This window comes from Acinonyx jubatus, chromosome B2 (genome assembly GCF_027475565.1).
Source record: "Acinonyx jubatus isolate Ajub_Pintada_27869175 chromosome B2, VMU_Ajub_asm_v1.0, whole genome shotgun sequence".
NCBI lineage: Eukaryota > Metazoa > Chordata > Mammalia > Carnivora > Felidae > Acinonyx > Acinonyx jubatus.
The window spans coordinates 48,578,951-48,605,730 of NC_069385.1; the positions used below are offsets into that span (position 1 = coordinate 48,578,951).

The 26,780-nt window shown below is 39.7% G+C and overlaps 1 protein-coding gene across 5 annotated transcripts in view; it reads left to right on the top strand.

The window, feature by feature from the left end:
* Positions 1–26,780, top strand: part of HS3ST5 (heparan sulfate-glucosamine 3-sulfotransferase 5) — a 262,836-nt gene that overhangs the window by 140,855 nt on the left and 95,201 nt on the right. For 4 of the 5 annotated variants that reach the window (XR_008298386.1, XM_015065381.3, XM_053222357.1 and 1 more), the window contains one exon: positions 22,010–22,122. The gene's annotated coding sequence lies outside the window, so the exon portion shown is untranslated. The remainder of the gene's footprint in view (positions 1–22,009; positions 22,123–26,780) is intronic. The other variant, XM_015065382.3, reaches the window with a different exon arrangement.

The following is a 26,780-nucleotide window of genomic DNA, read 5'->3' on the forward strand; positions in this document are numbered from 1 at the left end:
CTGTCAGGACCTTCCCCCGATTTCTTCTTACAACCTGACCCATCACTTGCTGTGTCAGCCCTGCTGGTGTGTGGGAAAGAAGGTGCTAATTGCCCCCTTAAATTCACCTCCTACCTTTCCCTTTAACTCTGATTGTTCTGTAGAATAGAGAAGTCCTGACTCATTTCATCCAAAAACGGCTGTTTCTTGGCCAGCTGGTTGGAGCCCTGGGGCTTCCCTGCTGTCTCCTGCAGCTAAAATTATCTTGTCTTTTCAAGGCAACAGCCACTAAAAAAAGAACTTTACCTGCTTCACTTCTTTGCCCTTCAAGGAAACTAATTGTCCTTCCTCAATTAGTCCTCTCTTACCTCTTGTTAAATGCTCCTTTTCATTTACAAAGTTTCCAGGACTTTACTCTCTCCTTTCTAATGATAACAAACCCTCTCCTTAAAAAAATATCTTTCAGGGCACCTGGGTGGTTCAGTCCGGTAAGCGTCTGGCTTCAGCTCAGGTCATGATCTCATGGTTTGTGAGTTCGAGCCCTGCGTCGGGCGTCAGGCTCTGTGCTGACAGCTCAGAGCCTGGAGCCTGCTTCAGATTCTGTGTCTCCCTTTCTCTCTGCCCCCACCCCATTCATGATCTGTCTCTCTCTCAAAAATTGATAAACGTTAAAAAATATTTTTTTAAACATCTTTCAAACCATCATTAAACAAACAACTTGAAAAAATACTCTTTTAGTAGTGTATTCGTGTATTAGTTGTGATGTCATCTCATGTACTAAAATCCGTATCTAGTGACTGCCACTTTATAGACTGATACTCAATTCCATAGAATTTGGGATCTTTTTATGGTGCCTCAGCCTGGCCAAATGGTACTAGGAAAGATGCTGGTATTTCAGTTGTGGGCCAAGAAGTGAGATTTTCAAAAGGGAGACTCCCCAGTTCTTTGGCTTTGTCATTGGAATTTGGGCAGTACATTTTCTATTTGCCATTTTAGAGTAAAAAGTCAATACAAAAAAAAATACTAAAAAGTAAAAATACTAAAAGTATTTATTTTTAGTAAATACCAAAAAAAAAAGTTACTTAAAGGATGTAACGTCTTATTCTGTCACAAAAGCCCCATTCAGTGGAAGGACAGTTGGGGGAAAGATATTTATATTCCTTTGTTCACCCCACCTTAACGCCAACTCACAGGCTAAACATAGGAGATCCTAACAACAAACTGGCCTGATCTAGGAAACGAGAAAAGATCTCCCTAACTATTGAACTTTGTTCTACTAAATTTGGGCTCTGGAGGAGTAGGTCCGTTTAAACCTGTTGATGTCATCCAAACAGCCATTCCGTAGTGGCTTTCTAGACTTACAATGACTTGAAACTCACATGGAAAGCGATGAGATATGAGATCTAAATGTAAATGTTATGTGTCCTGCTAACTTTTCTTGTGTCTCTCAGTGGTGTCTATGGAAGCGATCATAATCATTTAATATTATTCAGATAGAAGGAGCCAGCTTTTAGAAAATGAATTTGGTCAAGTCTTTCTTCCATTCAAATGCCCAGATTTAGTCAACGTAAGGGTAAGATGTCTAAATCAAATTCAAGTAAAATCGGACAATGGATTTCTGAGGTATCTGGCTCTAATGAGAACTTGTTCTTCTCAGTATGATTTATCTCCCCCAAAAAGGTAAACCTTCTAGGTCTCAACAAACACATTTCTCTTTCTAAAATATATACATGCGGTTATCTAGGGACAGTATGAGTGTCTCGCAATTATTTTGTGTGTGTGTGCCCACTTGTCATTTGACTTCATAATAGGAGATCTGAATGCCTAGGTGAGCTATGAAATAGCTATTCAGGCACCGCTCAGAATTCCTGAGTTGGGAAGCTGCCTTCCAGGAATAGCTTTCTAATTAATAGAAGAGAGGAATCTAGAAGCATAATCTAATATTGCTTATTGTTAGTGTGCAGACACATATGGAGGAAATTTTACCCTTAACAGTGATATTGATTGCTTAGGAATTAGTTGTCTCTTGGGGGGTAATAATAATAATAATGAATGTTTATCGAGTGCTTATTATGTGCCAGGCACAATACTACTCCATTTAACCTCCCCAAACCCTACAGTTTAGGTATTGTTATGTTTCCTATTATCTAGATAAGGAACTTATGGCACAGAGAAGTCAATAAGGAACTTGCCCAAGGTCAGCATCAGGGTTCACATGCAGCAGAATGATGCCAGAATGTGCCTTCTCACCTCCATGTGACCCTACCTCATGTACATGCTATTCCCCAGCCATGCCAGTCCCCCAAAACACCAAGCTCTTTGGTTCCATGAGGTTTTCCTTTTGTCGATTGTACCTTTATTCACCATGTCCATCTTGTGACTTACTCTTTAAATTTTTTTAACATTTATTTATTTTTGAGAGACACAGAGACAGGGCACAAGTGGAGGAGGGGAAGAGAGAGAGAGAGGGAGACACAGAATCCCAAAGCAGGCTCCAGGCTCCAAGCTGTCAGCAACAGAGCCCGATGCAGGGCTCGAACCCACAAACCGTGAGAGAATGACCTGAACTGAAGTTGGACGCTTAAGTAACTGAGCCACCCAGGCGCCCCATTGTGACTATTTATCCTTCAAAATGTGATTCGGATATCACCCCATCTATGAGGACTTCCCTGACTTTTCCAAGGAGAGTTAGTTTTCCTTCCTTATCTAAGCTCCTATGACACACACATGCACACACTTACTCTGCCTTCCCCCCACCCGGACATGTATATTTTTCTTTGGGCCTGTACCATATTAAACAGACATCATTTGTTTATATGTCTGCTCTTCCAACGAAGCTGATTAAATCAGGAAGTGGGTAGCTTTGATCTCCACTGTCCCACACATTAGTGATTAATAGGAGCTTGCTGATTTAATGTGTTTCATGAATGGGCAAACAGGGCATTAACCACTTAGTCCTGGTTCCATTAATACTGCTGCGGAACTATCAGATAGAATCTGAAAGGAAGAAAAGAAAAGAAAAAAGCAGTCACATCCATGCTATAGGTTAAATTAAAAAAGGAGGAGGAGGAGGAGGAGGAGGAGGAGGAGGAGGAGGAGGAGGAGAAGAAGAAGAAGAAGAAGAAGAAGAAGAAGAAGAAGAAGAAGAAGAAGAAATGACAATTTTGAGTATAATAATCTTATGTGGAAACTATGGATATAGCCATTGAATAAAAAATAATCAAATCGTATTTTGTGGCATAGAAGCTCATGATATAACTTTTTATTTTTTTTATGTTTATTTTAGAGAGAGAGACACGGAGCATGAGCTGGAGAGGGGCAGAGAGAGAGAGAGAGAGAGAGAGACAGAATCTAAAGTAGGCTCCAGGCTCTGAGCTGTCAGCACAGAGCCCATCACGGGATTCAAACTCATAAACTGTGAGATCATGACCTGAGCTGAAGCCAGATGCTTACCCAACTGAACCACCCTGACGCCCCTCATGATATAACTTTTTAAGAGAAACTGTGATAGCATTTTTTATCTTATTAACATCGTAGTGATTTATTTCTCTTTATAACCCTAGGGTAAAAGCTCTACCCCTAGGCCCAATTCCCCCCTAAATTATATAACTTTGGTTTCTAGTGGAATAACCTGTGGTCTTCCCTCTGAGACTACAGGCAGTCTCTTAAATTTTCAGAAATGGAATGTCACCCTTGCTCCTGGGTATTGTTCTTTTAATTGACACTTTAGAAATACAAGGTAGTAGGCTCTGGCCTTGGAGTGTAATTTTGAATTTTTCACTATTCAACTTCTTCACAAAAAAAAATCCTAGCTGAAAGAAGTGATATATATTTTTTTAAAGTGTAGGCCAAAAGAAGTGGGATTTACCTTGACGGACAGGTTTTAGCCTTGTGTTCTTGCCACTGAACGGTGTAATGTTGAGCAAGATGTTCACCTCTCTGTGAAATAGTCCTTTCATGTGTAGAATGGGATCATAATAGGTGTCTATCTCTTAAGGTTACTCAGAAGATTAATGAGCTCATGTATGTAAAGTGCTTAGAACAGTGTGTGGCACATGGTAAGTACCTTGGGAATATTTGTGGTCATTATCATCAAGCCATTGAGAAATCTATGCATATACATTAGGTCTCAACAAAAATGCCTTCAAAAATTGTTATAATACTATGCCCTGCACTTGCTGATGGTGATACAAATAACCCTGTGAAAAACATTTCTCTAAGTTGTAAACTCCTTGTCCAAAATAATATTCATTATGTTACTTAATATTCATTATGCAATTTCTAATGTTTATTTATTTTTGAGAGAGAGAGATAGAATGCAGTGGGTTGGGGCAGAGAGACAGGAAGACACAGAAACAGAAGCAGGCACCAGGCTCCGAGCTGTCAGCACAGAGCCTGACTCCGGGCTCGAACTCAGGAGCTGTGAGATCATGACCTGAGCCAAAGTCAGACGCTCAACCCGCTGAGCCACCCAGGCGCCCCAGGTTATTTCTAATACAAGGAATAGATGGCAAACTTCAGTATTGAATTTAGTACCAGAAAAATATTTTCTCTCTTGAAGAACAGATACCTTTTCTATATGAGGTTGAAAATTATACGCCCCCTTTTGCTGTGGGGAAGAATTTGCCAACAGAATCCAACATTTCAACCTTTGGAGGAAACTTAAATGTAAGTGCCTGTGTTGCCACGATACATCTGCTTTTGTGATAACCCGATGAAAATGGAGTTCCATTTTGCTCACAGAAATTAAGGAGTCTATTCAGAAAGCATGCCTCAAAGATGGCCGACTGGAGCTGAGAGTGGAGGTGGGCCAGGGGACCGCAGAAGATGGGGGCGAGCTTTTCCTCAGAAAATAGTCCCTTCCACACGGAGTAACTGTGAAGCCCCCACTTTTGATGCAGCAAGTCATTGAGCGAGAGGGTGTTTGATGGTGCAGTGCTGTAGGCTGAGGATCCCCCACACGCATCCCAGGGCTGGCATGAAAATGGAGATAACGCCTCTGCCATTAGCCAACATCCATTGTTTTATTTTCACAGCCTAGCAGCTACCTGCCTCAAAACTGATTCTCACAGAATTTGATTCTCATATTCTCTTTCCCTGCCCTTCACCTGACATTTATTTCAGCATAAATAAATTCAGCTTGAGGCTGCCTATTAAATATCACTCTAACAAAAACAAAGAACTCACCTTCATGTGTAGAGTATGTGTGTTAATAAATCGTAAGGCAGGGTTGAATGACAGTAATGGTCAATTTTAAATATATTTTCATTTTATAATAATGACTACGTTGTAACTGAAAATAACATAGGGAGGGGGAGCCAAAGAAAGAACACGCAAATACATGGACAATGCATTTTGAAGAACTTCTTCTCAGGGGGGAAGAAAACCTATCGGGATGTATGCGGTGGGATCCTTTTGTAAGTCCATGTTTTCCTTTGTCTCATATTTTCTATACTTAATGTTATTAGACCACCATTAAGTCTGGACCAAGAGCATTTGTCAACAGTTGAAGTCATTTTCTCTTTGGCCACAGCTGCAGTTGGAAGTTATTCATGATGACCCTGTACTCAAAGGGCAGCAATAAAGTGACCTTCACCATCCAAGAATCTATTCAAACAACTAATATACATGTTAAGTGGAAACCAGGACAGATGGCAATATCAGCCCCAGAGTTCTTTGTCATTTTTGGAGACTGGTATTCAGTTCTAGTCTAGATAGATGGTGCATTAGCTCCAAAAAAATCTCTTCACCATAATAATCAATGTTCTAGGAGACCAAGGAGCTCCATACATGGTTTTCTGTTAGAATATCAAAGAATATTTAATATCTCACAATATTTGGAGACATCTGCATGGGACAAATACAGAAAATTGGTACGATTGGTAGAGGCTTATGTATATGAAGAGGTTGAAAAGAATTATACATGGTGATGATTCCTTCACTTGGCAGATATTTGTAAAGGACTTTCTAAGTGCCAAGCACGGCACTTTCTGATGAGGATGCCATGGTGACCAAAGTAGTTATAGTGTATTAACTACCTTCCAAACCCCAATGAAACAACTGAAAAAGAATTCTTTTAAAGGCACACTTGTATAAGGATAAAAGCATGGGATAGCGGACAATAGCAACAAATCGTTTAAGCTGAAAAGGGTATGTAGATGTAGAAACTGATTAAGCAAGCCCCCAAATTGCTGAATCCTAAAACCAGCAGTGGGCAAAGTCGGGAAGCAATGCAGTTTCTGCCGAAGCACTCCCAAAGGCTCAGGAAATGGCCTCTGTGTGTATCTCTCTCTGGAACTGGGAAGTGAACATGAGCCTAACCATTGGAAGATTGACTAAAAAGCAACCCTGGACACCCTCCGGATTCCTTCATTTATCCATACATTCGGAACCCGGAAGTTTTATTCCATGATTAGGACAAAACAGAGAGTCAGTGGACTTGGGACCATCAGGGGGAAGGGAGAACAGTGGTACCACGCTAAAAATAATGGATTTAAGTGAGAGTTCACATATGGAATGTTGAGATCCACAGCCTTCTTCCTCACTGGACTCAGAGAATCCTGGCAATCAGATTTCTGCAGGAGAGATATTTGAAGAGTATTGGGGGAATTTGGTCAGTCCAGAAATGAAAAACCAAAGGATAAAAAGATTAGGGATCAGGGACTCCTTAAGGGAACAGCCTAGCTGGGTCACCCTAGAATAATGAGCATATTTGACCAATTTCCGTATGGTCGCAAGCTCTTTACTCATAATTGTGAGTAGACAACGGTGGATCGATGCATGTTTTATGGAAGGTATCTACTTTGACATACAGACCAAAAACAGATGGTAATACCTGGCAGGAAGCAGAGACTAAGAGAAAGACAAGATTTTGCTTCATTGTAATGAGGAGAGTGTGCTTATAAGACAGGCACATTCAGAGAACAACAAAAAATATGCCTGGAAGTTAAAAATATAATAGCAGACATGATTAAAATAAAAGATTGGAAGATAACATTGAGGCATTTTCCCAGCAAAGACAGCAAAAAGGTTAAAGAGATGAATAATAGGTGAGAAGGTTTTTTAAAACTAGTCTAAGGATTCTACTTCTGAATAACAAGAATTCCTCAGTATGAGAAAAAAAATTACATGAAGGAAAAAATCATCAAAAGAATATTCTCAGAATTCACATGAGTTTCCCTACTGAGAGGGTCATGGAATGCCCAGGATGGTAAATAAAAATAAACCACACTCATTGGGATGTTTTACAACACTGGGGACAAAGAAAATACCTAAGAAATTCTGTAGCAAAAGTACAAATTTCATAGATTGGAGAATGTACCTGAATAGTATCAGACCTCTCTCAACAGCAATACTGGGCAGCTAGAAGAGAGTAAGTGCCTTCAAAAATGAGGAGAATCATTTCTAATCTAGAATCTATACCCAGTGGCCCTACTGATAATTTGTTAGGATAGACATACCTCACAATAGCATACTTTTTAAATATATAAGATTCAGAAAACTCTAGCTTTCACAATAAACCTATGGAGGATGTACTTCACCAAAAAAGAGAGAAACCAAGAAAGTAGGATATAAAGGATTTAGAGAATCAGGAAACATAAACTATAATCCAAAAGAGAGCTTTGGAAATTCCAGGGTAACGTCTGTGCAGCAACTAGTTTAGAATGCGACCAGGCAGAAGGCTCCAAGCCATTTCTCCAAAAAGAGGAAAATTTACAGAATACCTAATATATTTAAACATATGGAGAGATTTAAACAACTAGAAAAGAGGATTGAAAGAGTGATAAATTATTTGAAACAAACTGAACAAGATAATTATTAACTCAGAGTGGGGATTAGTGCAAATGGCAGGCATGAAAATTATATACTCCATGACTCAGCTGAGAATATATAATAATACATAATAATGATTCATTGGTAATTCTCATAACAATCACTGTTGGTCCGTGTTGGGAGAATGGGCTCACAGACAGACTTCATGTGTTAAGAGTTTGTGTAGTAAGTGTAGCTGGCAGGGGAGTGTGAAGGGGGAACTTCTCTTCCAAGAGGGAACTCAGTATTCAATGTCTAAAACTGAAAACTCGAGAAAAAGTAATATGAGCATGATATTTACAAAAATAGTCAAAAATGCCAAAATATTCAGCTGGAAGAATTGAAAGTAGTTGTTTCAGGGGAAATGAAAATGGCATTGGAGTGTGCAAGGAGCAGCTGTTTTCCCTAACAAGCCCCATAAAGTGGACTCTTTAAGATATGTTCATTGTTACCTTGAAAAAATAAAGAGCAAATTAAAAAAAAAAAAAGGCTAGTCTTAGAATTTTCTTGGAATTTACAGCCTAAAGAGGGATATGATATAATTGCATAGATATGTAACTATAACTACCAGTTGTGCGAAATGCTGTGACTGAAATGTCTTGTTTAATCTTGTGTGAACACTGAAAGAATGAGAAGGCGCCCATTCTTAATGAGGAATGTACCAACCCCAGTAGTTGGTGAAAGATCATTATGAGTAATGAACTTCAGAGAAGAGTAGGGAACCATCAAATGTGGCATCTGTTGGGCTGGGGTAACTAACTGTGAGATGCTACCTGGAGCGTTCTATTTAATAATGGCAAGGTCAGCCACTGTGACCATGGGAAGGATCATATTCACCTGGAATAACCTTCCCTAGTTTCTGGCCCTAGTAACCGAAATAACCACCTGGGGTCACCGACCAGGAGAACCTGTTAGGACATCAGAGCTCATCTGTTCTTAACTTTATCCTCTCCTTTTGCAGCCAGGAAGACTCAGGCCCCAGAAGGTTTAGCAGTCTGCCCCAGGTCTCAAAACCCACTTAATTCCAGAGCCAAAGCAAGAATTCGGATCTCCAAGTACCTTATCTAGAACTCTTCTCTACAATTATAGAAAAACATATAGATTGACCTGTTAGAGAAGCTGAAATTAAATGAAACTAATTATCATAGTGTTGCCCAACAACAGAAAACTTCACATTCTTTGTTCAATGATGAAAGAAAACATTACAAAAAATAATTACTTTCTCTATTTGAATTTTTCATTATTGTCCAAATTTAGTACCTGATAGCAGCTTAGGGATGATCAGTCTCTTCTTTGTAAAATAAAAAATTTAAACTTTATATTCATCAGTAATGAGGTGAAAATCTAATGGCGATAACTTGTTACAATAGTTCCAAGAAATGCCTATAAAAACTGCAATATATATGACTTGCACACGTTCTCATTCAGTCTTAAATAATGGCTTTGCATTTACTGCAGCTGATCATATGTAGAAAACATACTATGTATCTTAAATTTTAATTATGTTAATGAAACATATAAAAAAGTATCTCCCCTCCAGAGGAACCTTATAATTCAAGACAGCATGTGCACAACACGCACGCACGCGCGCGCACACACACACACACACACACACAATCAGACCCTGGCGTTCCCTGAAAAACAGAATGATCAGAGTCAGGAGATCCATTTTCACCAAAAGAAAGCTCTTTTTTAAAATGTTCACATGGCTGCACCAGAACCCTGACATTTTAGTCATGTCTACGCTAGTCAAATCTACAACAGCATTTTGAAATCTTGGTGTGGGTCGTGATATCATGTACTTGTACTCTAATACAGGATTCAGCTATCACCCCCCGCCCAGTAGAAGCTTACTACAAGTTCAGAGAACAAGACTATGGTTATCAAAGAGAGAATGTTGTAGGCTTAATTTTTTTCTTTCATGCAGTAAGGAAGCTTTGTAATAATTAGGCCCGGATATGATTTCTGATTCTAAGATCTGATTGGAAAATTCCAAGAAATACTCAGGGTGTCCCAAAGAATAGTTTACGGTTGTATTGACCCTGTGATCACTGTCCATTCAGAACAGAGATTCTCAATGATATATAGGGAAGTAGCACATCGATGTGATGACCATTAGAAATGATCAACTGGACCGCATGATATCTATGAAATTTCCCTTTGGGAATCAGGAAGTACCTATGATTGGGTACACTTGGACAATAATTTTAATATATATATATATGCGCATATATATATATATATTTGAGAATTTTACCATGTTCTCTTTGTCGATCAGTTAGAAGGAAGGTTAGCACTCAGGTGTATGATCCCTCATCTGTGTTTTCATCTGTAATGCTCTAGAAGGCTCTGGAAAGTTCAAGGAGCCCCCGAAGGATTATTGTTGGAAGATTGCATCAGCAGGATAACTTGAATTTGAACAGTTCTTCAAATCCAATACATATTTGACTGAGATATGCATACTTAATCTCTAGATTACTGAGGCAAATATGGCAAGAACAGAAAAGGTGACAGAAAAGTTATTTCTGTAAGTGGGAGAGTGAATCCTGTGATTGCAAGTAAGGAAATGAGATGTATTTGTTTGTTACTATCCCAGATAGTTTAGCTCAGGGCACTTGCTATGGACTGGATTGTATCCTCTACAAATTCATAATTTGCCCCCAGTGTGACAGTATCTGAAGATAGAACTTTCAGGAGTTAAGTAAGGTTAAATGAGGTTATAAGGATGGGGGTCCTAATCCAATAGGATTGGTGGCCTTACAAGAAGAGCAAGAAAGATCTCTCTCTCTCTCCACGTACACACACCCAGGAAAGACCACGTGAGTGCACGGTAAGAAGGCAACCCTCTACAAGCCAGGAAGAGAGGTCTCACCAGGACCTGACCAGGTCATGCTGCCATCATGACCTCAGACTTGCAGCATCCACAACTGTGAGACAACTTGTTAAGCCACTCAGTCTATGAGATTTTGTTGTGGCAGCCTGAGCTGACTAAGACAACACCACAAAAGCGTACCAGGGAGATTGGAATGTTGAAGCAAAGCGTGCATCAGGTACAGTGCAGGATCCCAGACCAGAGTCAGGGCAGAGTTTACATAAGACCAGGGAACAGAATAAAGACAAGACAGGGGCTGTGCATGGAGCAGAGTCTCCGACCAAGAGGCACCGAACCAAGATTTGGCATAGTGAGTAAGAGCTTGGGCTTTGAACTTACCTAGTTCAAAACTTTTTTTTTTTTTCCTCTACCATCCATAAGTTGCAGGACTTTAAATAAGTTATGTAACTACCTCATTCTCACTCTAGGACTTCACCACTAATCCTACAGTGGGGATAATAATGCCTTTATCACATAGCCATTGTGAGAATTAGATGATTAGTATCTAGCAGTGTCTGGCCCAGGCTAACTCACATCTCTTTGAATTGGTAACCACATATAGTAGCCAAAGTCCGAGAATTGGGCGGTCTAAACTGGTCTGTATTCGTGTGTTCCTACTCCAGATATTTACTGCATACTTACTATCCACCAGGCAAGATTATAGGTGCCAGAGAAAGAGCAGTGAGGGACAAAAAAAATCTACCTTCATGGCGCTTACATTCTAGAGAGTTAATGAGTCTAATGGCAAGAACCTGAAGTTGGCAGGCTCCTGAGTCCCCAGCCGTGTCCCATGTGCAAAAAGGTCTTGTTCTGGGCAACTCACACAGTCCCTGGGAATGGCTTAATATATGTAAAAAGAGACAAAATGTATGTTGCCAAATAGCTTGTCACACAGGTGATAAATATTGCTAATTTCTTTTTCAAAACCGCATGAAGGACTGTTGTTCGACACGTCATCTTGCAGAAAGCTATCATCACCCTCATTCTCTAAAAGCTTTTCTTCTCCTTCTCTCTTCCCTCAAAAAAGACAGGCTGTATATAAAGACGGTGTTCTTGTACCAGAAAGAAGTATACTTCGATCTATCCATTGTCCCATAATGTTTCATTTGCTTTCCTGAATCTTGTTTCTAAGAAATTTTAGCTTGGCAAAAAGGAAAACATATTTGAAAACAGTTTGGGAAATTAAAGCTTTGCAATGATAACTTTCTGAAAGGGGCCCCTTCATGCTGACAGCTCCCTTTCTTAATGTTTGTGGAAGTCTGTGTAAGACAGTTTGGGGAACCTCCCAGTGTTGGGGTGTATGTGCAATCTACCTTTTCCATTCATCTTTCCCTCTCGATTCTGAAATCAAGCTAAAACACTTGGACTTTGCTGCATAAATACTTGCAGAGTAGATTTTGTTTTATTTGGTACCATTTACCATTTATTTGTGGGTGTTTCACTCTTTTGTCATCCATATGCAGAGCTAATCGGAAAATGGATTTGGTTATATTAAATAAACCACTTTTGGGGGGCACCTGGGTGGCTCAGTTGGTTGAATGTCTGACTTCGGCTCAGGTCATGATCTCACAGTTCATGAGTTCGAACCCTGCGTCAGGCTCTGTGCTGACAGCTCAGAGCCCGGAGCCTGCTTCGGATTCTGTGTCTCCCTTTCTCTCTCTGCTCCTCCCCTGCTCACACGCTGTCTCTCTCTCTCTTTCTCAAAAATAAATAAAGATTAAAAAAATAATAATAAAAATAAAATAAATAAATAAATAAATAAATAAATAAATAAACCATTTTTTTGTATCTAAAAACCCATTCTCGGGGCACCTGAGTGGCTCAGTTGGTTAAGCATCTGACTCTTGATTGTGGCTCAGGTCATGATCTCCAGGTTCATAAGTTCAAGCCCCTCATTGGACTCTGCACTGACAGCCCAGAGAGCCTGCTTGGGATTCTCTCTCTCCCTCTCTCCCCCTCTCTGCCCCTCCCCCACTCACTTTCTTTCTCTCTCTCTCTCTCTCTCTCATTCACTCCAAATAAATAAAAAATAAGTAAATAAACAAAAACCCATTCTCCAAGATGCTTCTCTGCAGTAACAGTGTAGTTCCTTTGTTGCTTTGGAAATGTGTCTTATTCTCCTTTATTCTTTCGCGGCAACCTGAGTTCACATATTCACAATCCAAAATCAAAAGAGCTTAGGGAAGTACTGAGATCAGCTGCTCATCATTTTATGCCTAAATAAAAGAAAGGGAAAAGTACGAGTGTTTTTGCAAAACTTCAATGAATACCCAATTGTAGTAAACAAACAACCACTAGGAACAATGCTGAAAATAATTGGGCTGAGTCGAAAATTCTTTTCATGTTTAAACAAATTTGGGATTTCTTTTCTTCCCATGTAAATGCATACATGTACAGTTTTGCCCACTACTGAAGAGTATTGCTATCTTAGGAAGTCTCCTTCTTCTGGTTTATCACATAGATCATGGAAAGGTATGATTTTAGAGTTTGTTGCCTTTAATTAATAAATGAATAGTGCCAAATAAAGATAGCCATTCAAATAGCAAATAAACTCTTACCAAGAGAAATTCTTTTATAACTAGAACATCTTTCACAGGACTAAGTCCTTTGTTAGTGAGATAAACTCTAGAAGTGGATTTCAGAATAAAGACCTCAGTATTTGTTTTTATTCTTGTGAAAGCAATAAAGTGCTGACAAAGAGTACTATAATGCGTCACCCTAGTTAGAAATAAGTCACATTTAAGAGTGTTCTTCATTGCTGCCCTTAGCCAGGCTACCACTTTACAAAACAGCAGCAGGATGGTTACATTCATTGGAGCCCCACCTGAATACTATATACACTCTCTAAAAATGTCAGACGTTTAAGGATATTGGAGTGATTATAATACACCGTCATTATGTTCCCATTGGTTTAAGTCTGAAACATACTGAATCTAAAAGAGTAAAAGGGTATGTTTTTCCATTGATTTTCATACCATATTATTTCCTATAAAATTGCAACCCCATTTCAAAAGACTCAGCTATTTCAATTGTGATTTTTTTTAGATAATAAATGTAAACACGGTTTTGACCTATACTTGTTTCTTTAAGTCTGGATGTGAAAATGCGTAATGCTTCCCATTCAAACCACAGTAGATTTGCATTATGGTTCTGAGCACAGAAGGCACGATGGGATAGGAAGATAGAACCTTCAAGCCATGGTATAGGGCCTACTTGGCTGTGAGAAGGCAGATGTGCACAGATGACTGGAACGAAAAATGGGAAGGGGGTTTGTCACCAAATTGTCGAGCAGAAGGCATGAGACCAAGATTCTCAGCTCTGGCTGCACAATAGAATCATCTTGGAGCACACCAGTCCTTGAGAGGGGTTAGCATGTAAGTTAAAGAATTGGCACGTAGAAATAAAAATAGATTTATAACCCAGAGCCTTTCCCTATGTTTTTTTAAAAAGCCTGTCCATATTCAACAGTTATACCTTTCTTTGCTTTTTGGGGGGGGGGGGTAGGAGGCGGGTGAGGTCTACATTTTTTTACCATTTACCCCAGGTAGGCATTCAAGAAGTGCTTTGTTGCCAATCTGACTCCATTTCCAGCCACAGCCCTATGGAGTTTAGCTGGACGATGTCTATACCTGAGAGTAGGCGTGCAGGTATATAATGCTCTGTGTGAATGAGAAGCAAAATTAGTTCTTTCAGAAATGTTGTCTTGGTTCTGATTAAAGATAAAAATAAAAGCTGTAAGTTTCCACAAATGCTACAAGTGTTTTTTCTTGCAATGTACCCATTTATATTTTCAACAACGTTGGTTTGTCTTTCTTGAAAATGTCCTTCATTCAAGGACCACACCGCAACCGTAGATCATTTATGGATAATTTGGTAGATGATAGACATTTGAAATTACTGTGACAGGTGTTTTCGCATTGTTTGTGCTGATCTGATAAAAAGCATGTTGCCAGAAAAGAGAGTGGAGAACTTAAATTCTTCAGAATCAATTTTTGAAGCACCCTTTTGAAATGAGAATTGCTGTGAAGAAGCGTTTTGGAAAGAGGTGAAGGTGGGGGGAACAGTCCTTGAGATGAAAATACAATTCAGTAAAACAAATTTACTTCTTTGATGGGGACTATATACACTGTACTTTAATTTATTCATCACTGTTCTTGTCCTTGAAATTGTTTTCTGCTACCGTCCACATGATGGCCCCAGGAAGCCCAGCAGAGAGCCAAGGGAAACAATTCCACCTGTGCTCCTGGTGAACTATTTCAATATATTTGAATATATTTCAAAATAAGAAATAAGAACTTACTAAAGAGACAAATACTGCAAGCTGAAGGCTAAAAAATACGGAGAAAGGATCTCTTTTATATATGACGGTCCATAGGTGCCAATGTTATTCTGTAAAACCAGTGACACCTGTGTTAAGTAATTTATGTGGGAATAAAAATTGTTTTATGTAACTTTTGCTGTGGAAGGTAGCATTCCATAAGTTCATATTTTTAATCTTGACTTAAGAAAAGAACTGCTATGGCCATGTTAAAAATAAGAGTTCCACTTATCTCTTTGCAAGAACTCCTTCTCTTCCTTCTGTGTCCTTCCCCTCATACCCGCCCTCCCACACCCAACTCCATCCACCCTCCCCCCGTTAGCCAAAGGCATTTGTGAAATATGGAGGCGCTTATGTCGTGCTGTTATTTGGTTGGGGTATTCTTAATAAATGCCTCCTGTGTTTAGAGGTGGTTTGAGGAGGTCAGCTAATGCAATTTCACTTTGATTACTTATTTGAATTTTGGGTGCAAAGAACCCTGAACCAATTCCCTGAATTTGCCATAATCATAATTTAGTTATCCACAGCTGCTTCATTAGATTTAAGGTCCTTTCAAGAGAATATTGATTATTACAGCTCTCGATTATCTAATAACAGTATTCATAAGATGCCCTCTTCTCCAACTCCATTCCGCCTGACTCACCAATAGGTACTGGTTTCCACTGTTCTCCTTTTGCAGGCACAGCATCCCCCGAGAAGTTACCGGCTCATAATGACACAGCAATATAAAGCAAGACCTTCCGTTCTTTCAGAGGTTGTTCATTACTCTCCATAAATCCTTTCTGTCCCCTTTCATTCTGCCCTCATGTTTGCCACTAGAATTCTGTATCTTAAACTCAAAACCAAGCATGGCATTCCAGATCTTACCCTTCTTGAGTTACCCGCCTTGGACTTTCTGTGTAGGGAGAAATGTTATGAGAAACCCTTGAGCCAAAATGTGAAACTTGTCATTCCGGCTAGATGAAATAGTAAAATGGGAACATTAATGGTAACACATGCCAACGCAAGTAAATTAATCTATCTTTTAAAGTAGTTATACTTAACAACGTGCGTTGTCACCAAGAGGAAAAAAAATATATGTATTGGTCACATAGGAACTTTTCGCTCAAATAATTCATTAATCTGTTTAACAAAGGGTTTGAGAGCATCTAGAATATTCCAGACACTTGTCTAAGCAGTGGAGACTTAACAGTAAACAAGACTGCCATGGAACTTATGGTCTGTTGACGATACTGACAAGTAAGGAGGCAGTGACACCACTGTATCACAGGGACTCAGATATGAGAGAAGAGGGTTCTACAGGATCTAGAGAAAGGATGCCGAGAGAGCGAATTGTCAGAAGAATCTTCTGGAGGAAGGTGACATCTAAGCTGAGATTCAAAAGAAGAGAAATTAGCTGAGCTGACTGGGATAGTGATCTAGGCAAAAGAGATTCTGGCCTGTGCAGGGAATTGGAAAAGGCTCTAGAGGAATGAATGAGCAGGCGCAGGGTGGAGTAGAGACAGAAGAGGCTAGAGAGCAGTCGCGCAGGGTCCCAGCCAGAGGGACACAGGATGAAGGGCAGTTTATTGCCTCGAGGTACCCTTGGGTGTCCAACTGAGGTTTTCAGTAGGCAGGGCCTGCATTGGCAAAAAACGAAGGATGATTTGATTTTGAAATTTATGACTTAGTAGGGAACTTATAAGTATAATTCAGAGGCAGCTAAATCTCTTAGGATTCCTTGGCTGGTTTTCTAGAAAATTCTTTGACTTGGTTCCTGTTACATATTTACAATTCACCGAATACTGTTGCTGTAGCTCTTTTCCTCAACACATCTTAGAGTTCTGTGCCTAAAACATTTTGTTGCTGAATTAAATGTTTCCTATTCTAACTACTCATCTTGAATTTCCCCACGTTTTTGCAACCAGAAATTAGTATGTTTAAAAATGCTGTGGTCTGCCATGAAGAAGTACAAAATGGCAAATATAACAGCTTATAGCATCACACCTAGAGTTGATTCTGTGCAAGTTTAATTCCCTGCGCTTGTCAAAAGTTGTTAAAACATTGCTTGCCTTTTTTGAATGTAAAATGTGGGCAGACATGTACTAATATATCAAAAAATGACACTTTGTCAAAGAGGGCTTTCATGGGAGAATGTTCTGAATAAAATGTTTTCTTTTGAAAAGAACCCGACCTGTTTAACATTCCAAAGCAAACACAAAAGAACACATAATGCCTGAACCTACTGCCAGTCACGACTGTCAGTTTCATTTCCCCTTTCATACTTTTTTTTTTCACATTCCAAAAACGGTTCCTCCAAAGAATTATCAGTTTTATTCCATGATAACCCTGGTTTGAAGTAAAATGAAAGTAGCTTAGACACTCCTCAAAATGGATTCTTTTCAGACTTCCTAGCACTTCTAATGGCAAGAAGATGATATGGTTGGCTATGTCTACCGTTAGACTCTATGTAATTATATGTGAAGCAACAATTCCCTTATCTATTAGGAACACTCGCTGAGGCCCACTGTAGTTCACTGTTTGGCAGATGAAATACAGAATTAAAATCTCACACTCCTTTTCAAGTTTTTTTTCGCCCCCCAGTCATTTTAAAATCTTTTAACCTAGGGAAAGATGGTAGCCAGGAATGAATGGAAAACAGATGGTATTTAAAGGCCTTAGCAAGATTAACCAAGCAGATGCGCCTATACGTTTACCCCTACTCGTTTCTCAAATAGTACGTTCTCATCACCGTTACGGTTGATTGGTGACAGAGCCCCTTCTTTGGATCTTCTGACGATTTCCGCAATTCAGATGACGGGTGATAGTTGGAATGTTAAACTGAAAATCAATAGATAATTGGCTTTGATCACAACCTCGTATCATCTTATCTAAAGAGCAGGGATGGCTGTCTATGTTAACGCACGTCCTTGGCGGAGAAATACACTAAGTCTAGCTCTTGAGTGGGACTATCGTTCATTGTTTAGGGTACCAGGGAGAAGGGCTGAAAGAAATAGAAACAGATGGCAGTTGAGGTAATTGAGATACGGTATAGCTTGAAGGCATCCTGGAATGCCACCTAATAGTACTAGCGTGAAAAGAAGAGAAATATTCTGCACAACTTCATTTCGCATGTAAGCTGAGCCTGCTCAGAATGAAAATTCCTCAAGGGTGGAAGGAGACGCAAAAGGTTTGAGCTCGTATCAGAGCATGGCAGGAACAGATGCCCCCGCCGGAAGGGTTCATTGGAGAGTAGGAGGTCCAGGTTTTAATAAAATACTAGAAAATTCTGTGTATACTGTTATGAGCAACTGAAGATGCCTTCCTTAGAGCTCTGCGATGGCAAGTCGGGACAGTGAGGTGCAGAGCTACAGAGTGAAGTTTTGCGTCCTGCCTCCATCTCTACTGATCACACTGCCCTTGGCAGTGCCTTGGACTCCCCAAGCCTCACTTTGTTCACCTGTAAAATGGACCTGATGATACCACCTCGTGAGGCATTTAAGCTAAGCCAGTGCCGACACGTATTGAGTAACTAATAAACAGTAGCGCTATCATTAATGGATTTTGCACAGCTTAGCAGTGTTTCCAGCAACCACACCCCAGAGGAGAATATTCATGGATGTAGTTTTTCGCTTCACCAGGAAACCCAGCTCGATAGTTATTGTGGGTGGCTAAAATTCCCTCACATTCTTTGAGCCGGGAAAAACTGTTCTACGTTACCACCTGTTCTCTTGGTTCCTAGGTATATAAATCATGTGGTGTGTTTAAACAGAAGTTAAAATCAGAACATTTCCTTGAAAACACTTTCTGGTTACACCATCAGACTGACTCAAAGAAGGTTTTCTTTTTTTTTTTTTTTTTTACACAGATCGTTAACACACTTTTGAGTCATTTGCTAAACACAGTGGTTTCTCCTAAATGTATTAAAGCCAAAAGTCATTTATAAAATTTAGATCCCTTTTTAAGTTAAGACACTCGTATCCGTGACTATAGGCTATTATTACCTAAGAGGTGAAGGTGCATATCATCTGCACAAAGGTAACAATGACCTATCATTCGTGGATTCTCCTACATAGTGGTCATCCTCAATACCCTAATATAAATGGCTCACTAGCAGTTACAACTGAAACCAACAAACGATGCAAACGAATCCCGATTTATCTTAATATTCAATTTGTACAGCACTTTTTGAGCTATCTTATAAATTAATTAATTTCAAAATGGATGAAGCAGTAACACTGAGGTTTAGCTAATTATGTGCGAATTAAATATAAGCATTTAAAATAACCATTTTAATTAAATACAAGACTCAGGCAACTAATCATTAAAAGTGGAATTGGTAACTTGAGATTTATCATTCTGAAACTACTTGCACCACATTTCTAATGAATTCTTTCCTCTACTTAAACGAAAGACAAAATGCATCTCCCCAAAGTGGCAGCTAGTAAAAGGTAACCCTTTCTTGAGTCGTTGTCTCAACCCTTTCTTGAGTCATTGCTTTGAAATTGAATCCAAGCAAAAGAAAAAAAAATTTACTTTGCTACAGTCTCTTAGATTCAAAACTGTAGTTACTATTTGCTAAACCATTTCCAGCTTGACTTATATTTTAGTCCTATAAACATCTAAGAAAAAACATAATATCTGTAATGGCATTTGTTACTGCAAAAAAAAATGGATATATTTTGTAAGAAAAAATTGTATCAAAATTTTTTTAACATTTATTAATTTCTGAGAGCCAGAGAGAGACAAAGCATGATTGGGGGGTGGAGGGGGAGCAGAGAGAGAAGGAAACACAGAATCCCAAGCAGGTTCCAGGCTCCAAGGTGTCAGTACAGAGTCCGATGTGGGACTCAAACCCACAACTGTGAGATCATGAGCTGAAGTCGGACGCTTAACCGACAAAGCCACCCAGGCGCTGCAGAAAAAAAATTATACTTTTAACAGAGGAGGCTCTGAGGAAGAAAAATCTGAATAATTTGTGATTTAATTTTTTAATGAAAATAATAATGTATTACAATTCAAGAATAATGAGAAATAATGCTTTAAAAAGTTTCATTTTATATATAGTAGCTATATACTCCAAACTTTATACTTGTAAGGACATAAAAATATCTTGCTATGTTCAAATCTGTCTATAGTAATTTGTATATGTTTAAAGAAAAAAACAGCGGCTACTTTTTAATGGCGCAGCGTCACTGTCAGCATAAATGCTGACACATGGTAGATCTTAATAAACATTTTTAGATTGTGTAAATATATTGATACATTTTACAAAATACCTTTGAAAAGGTTTTCTTTTGAAAACGATTTATTGTTATATCATGCCTCCTATGTACTCCAAATAGCAGATAAAGATGAAACGCATCGACTTAACCTTCTGAGGGCGGTATGCTTTTCTGCTGTCCTGCGATCAATTGCTTTTCTGTGTTCTGGAATTAGTATAGACATTGAGAATCTGAAAGAGAGCAATGCCTCTGCTGGCTGAGAAGGAGTGATTTAAAGGCAAGTTGGCTTGTTTTGTTCCTTGTGCTTGAACACCTGCAATTACTGATTGTCACATTTTTCTTCTGTTGCAAAAACTGAGCTAATTGAAGGCACCACCCTTAGGGGATGAGTTCTGCAGTGTAACGAATGTTGAGTGCCCTCTTGAGTTTAGCATTTTAATTATTCATAATTACAGTGATTTCTGTTTATTTGAGAACTTTGGAAATAATTCTAGTTTCTGTGGTGGAGGCTTTGTTTTGTTTTGTCTTCTGTTGAGGTCAGCAGGCCTGTGAGCATGTGAGAAGTTCTCAGAAGCAACGGAATCCAGTTTTCTGGCTAATAAGTGGACACTATTGATGTGTGCCATGTTCTGAAATAACCGAATGTACTTTTTTCTACCAGCTGTCTGGTTTCTCTAGGACTGTTTGGCTGATAATAGGATTGTGAGGTGAAGAGCGAGCAAGGATTCTAGCAGAAGAACTCGAAAAAATATGTATGAAAGGGTGTTAATCAGAGAAGAGAATACGAGAGATTTGGTAGCTGGCTATTAGCCAAATGTATACAATTTTAAGGTCTTTTCTTTTTCTTGAAAAAGTGTGTGTGTGTGTGTGCGTGTGTTGCACCCTAAATACATTTGCATACAAGGGACCCAGGTAAAGATGAATATTCTAGCCATTTTGGACAACACTAATCTTCATGTCTACTATTTGCAAATAAACATTAGTAAGAATGATGTACTGGGACTGGGCTCCTACAATCTCTTTAGATGTTATATACACTCTTATGATAGCCTGGAAAAACAAGGAAATATTACTTTAACAAAAAGAGTTTGGCACTGACAACCTGTTTTCATTGCAGTCTGTTTCGTTTTCTCATCTCTTTCTTCTTCTTCTTCTTCTACTACTACTACTACTACTACTACTACTACTACTACTACTTCTTTTAATCTCTTAAATACAGCACTTTAGTTCTAGAGCCAAGCATGTACTCTGCAGCTAGAGAATTACTCAGGTCGCCTGGCATTCTCTATTCAACTTAGGAGGAAGCAGCAATTGCCTAATATCTTCAAGTAGCTGCAAAGGTGAAAGTGATCGATATGGATAATCATCATATTGGCAGTAAAAGGCAGTCTGGAGATACACCATGGGTAGCAGTCTTAAGAAGCGTACGCTGAACCTCTCTCACCTAAAAAACCTCAGCAGCCAGATCAGAAGCAAGGTTCTGCTGCAGGAACATTATCTGAAAAGGCATGTTGGGTAGCCCCCAGTTTGTGAGACCATCTCTAATCAAAGGGAATTGACAATGACCTCTCCCAGGGTTAGGCTCAAATATGAGCCCTGCTGCTGTTCATCAGCAAATTGTTTCATAAAGGAACCGAAGGTATCATTTTAAAAAAAAAACAAGGAAAGAAATGGTCTGATCATCCAAACTACACCTCTTCTTCTTCTTACCACAACACATTTTTAACCACAGCTACTAAGGAGCAGAAATTAAACAAACAAACAAACACTACGACAAAATAAAAGACTAACTGGGAAATCACTCGTCTGTGTCTCCACCCCCAGGTGCCATCAAGCAGGGAACAAGCCAAAAGGACAGACAGTAGGTGAGAAGACACCATGGAATGTCCACCAACCAGATAAGCATCGCTGGATCATTGAGAAGTGTCTGAATGTAGGTATGTGCGCTGAAGACTTCTGTGCTCTCCGTTCTCGAACTTTCCATACCCCTACCCCGTGTGTTACCCATCTGCCATCTCCTCAGCCTTTTGAAAGCACTACTTGGAGTGACACCACGCATGTGCACCCAGACACCCTTGGTGGCTCTCCCACAGGAGATCCTCCCCCCTCTCCCGGCTTTTCAAACGTTCTACAAAATGACTTTAAACTGCCTCCTGTTCCCCAGTCTCAGAATTCCTGTAGAGAAACCTTCCCCACTGACACCGAGCCTTATTGCCCAAACACAGAAAGCCTTCTGATTATCTGAAATACCTTCCCCAAATCCTCCTTGCTGGTTTCAGTTCTGGTTTTCCTCCAAGACCTAAGTCAACCTTCACCTCCATTACAAAATTGTGCTGATTTTCCATCCCAATTAAGTCCTTCCTTCCAAACTGCCATAGAACTTGGGGTTATACCCCCTCTCTGACATTCGACAGCTTCTACCGTGTATTACTTTGTCTCTCCTGATGTGTGTGCCCTGTGTCCTCAGTGTGCCTATTTACTTCCGGAAAGGTGGGAACTGTTGTTTTTTTTTTTTTTTTTTACCAGAATCCAGGGTGAGGAGAAGTGGGCATGTCATGAGCTGCCATGACAAACAAGGGGACAAAGCGAGATGGTTAAGAACACAGACTCTGGAGCTAGACTGCCAGAGTTTGAGTTTGAGTTCCTGCTCAGCCAGCTAGTAACTGACCATGGCAAGGGTTCTGTTTTTTAAATGTTTATTTCTGAAAGAGAGAGAGAGAGAGAGAGAGAGAGAGAGAGAGAGAGAGAGAGTAAGTGGGGGAGAGGCAGAGAGAGAGGGAAAGAGAGGATCCAAAGCAGGCTCCGTGTTGACAGCAGAGAGCCCGATACGGGGCTCAAACTCAAGAACCATGAGATCATGACCGGAGTAGAAGTCGGATGCTTAACTGACTGAGCCACCCAGGCACCCCAACCATGGCAAGGTTTCTGCGCCTTAATTTCCTTATCTCTAGAATGGGTATGATAATAGATCCATCCCCTTGAGTTATGGTAAAGCTTAAATCAGCAAAAGAAAAAGTGCTTAGAATAGTGTAATCATATTGAATCACACTCAAAAACTGTTAACCTGTGTATTACTGTGTATACATGGAATAGTCCATCTCAATTAATTTTTTCAATAATGTTATAATAGCACATCATTCCCATTCTAAAAAGAGGAAATCCATGGCCCTGAGACATCAGGCCATTGCCTAAAATCACAAGAAGAGGGAGAATGACAACCAATATGTCTGACCTTAAATCCTGGGCTATTTCACTCTGCGCATTTTCACACATTGCACGTTGCCTCACACCCTAGTTACTGCTGCTAAAAATGAAATGTAGAGTTTAAACCAAATTATGCTGAGATTTCACTAGACGTGACCTTGAAAGATCGTCTCAACGTGAAAAGTTTTAGTTGACTGTAAATACTTTTCTTATGGGCTAATCCAAATGCGGTGGGATGGTAATTGCATTTTTTTTTTTTTTTTTTTTTGTCTGTTTAGTTTGACTTAGAGGCTGAAATTCAGCTCAGCAAGTATTTCTTTTCCCAGGCACTGCAGGAGAAGGGTAGAGAAAATACCAAATGGGTAGTTTTGCCACAGGGTTTTTAACCTATGTGACTTGAGTCATAGAAACAAAGTGGTAACACCTCGCACGTTTGTAAAACTTACATTCCTAGGTCCCCTTGAGATTGGTTCTTCCACATTTCCTTCCTCGCCCCCTGTCATAATATGGTCTGGATACAGTACCACTCTCTACAAAAATGACACTTTGGGGTTTGGCAGAACGTGCCATTCAAGAGGAAAGTATAAAAAGTAGAAGTTTTCAAATCATTTTATTCTATTTGAAGTTATTTGGGAGAATTTTCAAGAAGTCCGTTAAACTTGGCAGACCAGTCCCTCTTGGAATATCTTTATTTTCTAGGAAATCATCAAGTCTGGTTCGTGTCGCTGCCAACATTAGCTGCAGCCAGTCCGTTTGTGCATCTGTAGCACTTAGTACTGAGCTGGGATATAGTAGATGATGGATAAATCCTTGGTTCAATGCAATGTTGTTACTGATACGTTAAATATACTCTGCTCTCCCGGCCCACCACTGAATTACAGAATAACTTTAGAGATCCTCTGTATACCTGAAAGAACTACCTTTAGGTGAAGACTTCCCAAGAGATGGGATTGGAAAGACTAACGTTTTTGAACATACTTACCTTATTCTAAGTTCTTTAATTCACATAAACCATTTCATTTCATCATCAAAGTAACCCTGCGAAATAGGTATTATTATCCTGCACTTACCGACAAGGAAGCTGAACTTCAGGGTTTAACCGATATACTTAAAAACCTTGACACAAGGGCCCCCGGGTGTCTCAGTCTATGAAGCGTGCCTGACTCTTGATCTTGGCTGAGGTCATGATCTCACAGTTCGTGGGTTCGAGCCCCGCATCGGGCTCTGCGCTTGACAGCACAGAGCCTGCCTGGGATTCTCTCTCTGCCCCTCCTCTCTGCCCCTCCTCTGCTTGCACCCATGCTCGCTCGCTCTCTCTTTCCCTCTCTCTGTCAAAATAAATAAATAAACTTAAAAAAATGAAAAAGTAAAAATCACACAACTGGTGAAAAAGCATTTCTATCACAAGTCTAATCCAAAGACCAGCAAATGACGAGGCAGTTAACGGGGACGGATTGAGCCTCCATTCAGTCAGGAAGGAGGAACTCTGTCAAAACAAGTGACTCAGGCATGTCTGATAATCTCCTCATGCCTTGGTTTTCTCATCTCATGTGATGTTATTATGAGGATCAAAATATTTTAAAATTTATTTATTTATTTATCTTGTACACGTTTATTCATTTTTGAGAGACAGAGGGAGACAGAGTATGAACGGGGGACGGTCAGAGAGAGGGAGACACAGAATCCGAAGCAGGCTCCAGGCTCTGAGCTGTCAGCACAGAGCCCGACACGGGGCTTGCACCCGTGAACCGTGAGATCGTGACTTGAGGCCAAAGTCAGAAGCTTAACCGACTGAGCCACCCAGGTGCCCCTGAAGATCAAAACGTTTTATTTGTGAAATAGCTTTGGAATTATCATCGATGCTATAAACATTAAGTTATAGTTAATGGGTTTGGAAAAAATAAACACTGAAACAGTTTAGAAGCCCCCAAAGGGTTTGATACCCCTAGCAGGTAATAGAAGGGAGGGAGAGTCAATGAAAGACAGCAAAGGCCAAAACCAAGCAAATGCCATGCCTGTGTGGGATTTTGGAAGCGGATCTAGAAAAGACTGCTCTAGTACGGATATCGATCCAATGCTGTGCAGGCATCAGTTACTAAGTGGCAGTTACTCATAAGTATGTTGCATCATGTTTTAAAATGTAGATATAATGGCCATAATCACTAAAGCCAAGGACTGGATTTAGGATAAAACAGTGTAAATGAGGACTGTGCCTATGGAGCTTGTACCTTGTACAAGGAATAATTGTGTGGCAAGCTACTCATTGGAAGGATCAAGAGTAATGCTGTCCTTAAACACATGGTTCTAAAAGTTTGTGTGTACCTAGGGGCCTTAATAGGCACCAGCCTGCTGCTTCTTGAAACAATCTCTTCAAACGTTTTCCATAGGAATTAATGGCACCTTCAAGTTGTGCCGGATGTCTGGTTTCGACCTTGTAAATGTTAAGGGAAGTAAATGTATTGGATGAGTTTTAAGCATGTGCTTCAGTTAAGTTAATATGCTAGTAAAAACAACCCTGTCTTATAAACTGTAAGGTGCTTTCCATTCTTTAGCATTTAATTGCATTCTAGCTGAGCTAATAAGTCATTAACCTCAGCATCTGATCTAATCCATGTATTTAGATGTACAAAAATTGGCCATATTTGTCCTTTTCTTTTTTTAAAGATTTTATTTTTAAGTAATCTCCACATGCAACATGGGGCTCAAACTCACAACCCTGAGATTAAGTTGCATGCTCCATTGACTGAGCCAGCCAGGCGCCTCACTGTCTTTTCATTTGTTTACATAATAAGTTCCAGAAACCACCTACCAGATTTTTTTTTAATTGTATTTTAACCTGAAGGACAGCAGCAACCTTGCTGATACTTTAAACAATATTCAAGAAGTCAAAGAGAAAGTAAGAAACCACTTTTAGGGGCACCTGGGTGGCTCAATCAGTTAAGCGTCAGACTCTTGATTTTGGCTCAGGTCATGATCTCACAGTGAGATCATGTGAGATTGTGAGATTGAGCCCTGCATCAGGTTCTGCACCGACAGTGAGGAGCCTGTTTGGGATTCTCTGTCTCCCTCTCTCTCTGCGTGCCTCACTCATGCTTGCTTGCTCTCTCTCAAATAAACATTTAAAAAAATAAGTAGTCTTAAAAAAAAAAAGAAAGAAAAGAAACCACTCTGTAAGTGTGCTTGTTAAAGCCTGCCTAGAGGAGGCCTCTACTGCTGAGATTGAGAATCTGGGATCAATTGCTTAATTTCATCTGACCAATTTCAACTGTCAACTATTTCTAAAGACCTAGGCCGATAACACAGTTAACTTACTTTTTAAGTAGCTTTCTTAATATTTGTAGTTTCTCATTATTGTTTATTATTAAACGTCTTGACGGTAGAATGGATTGCC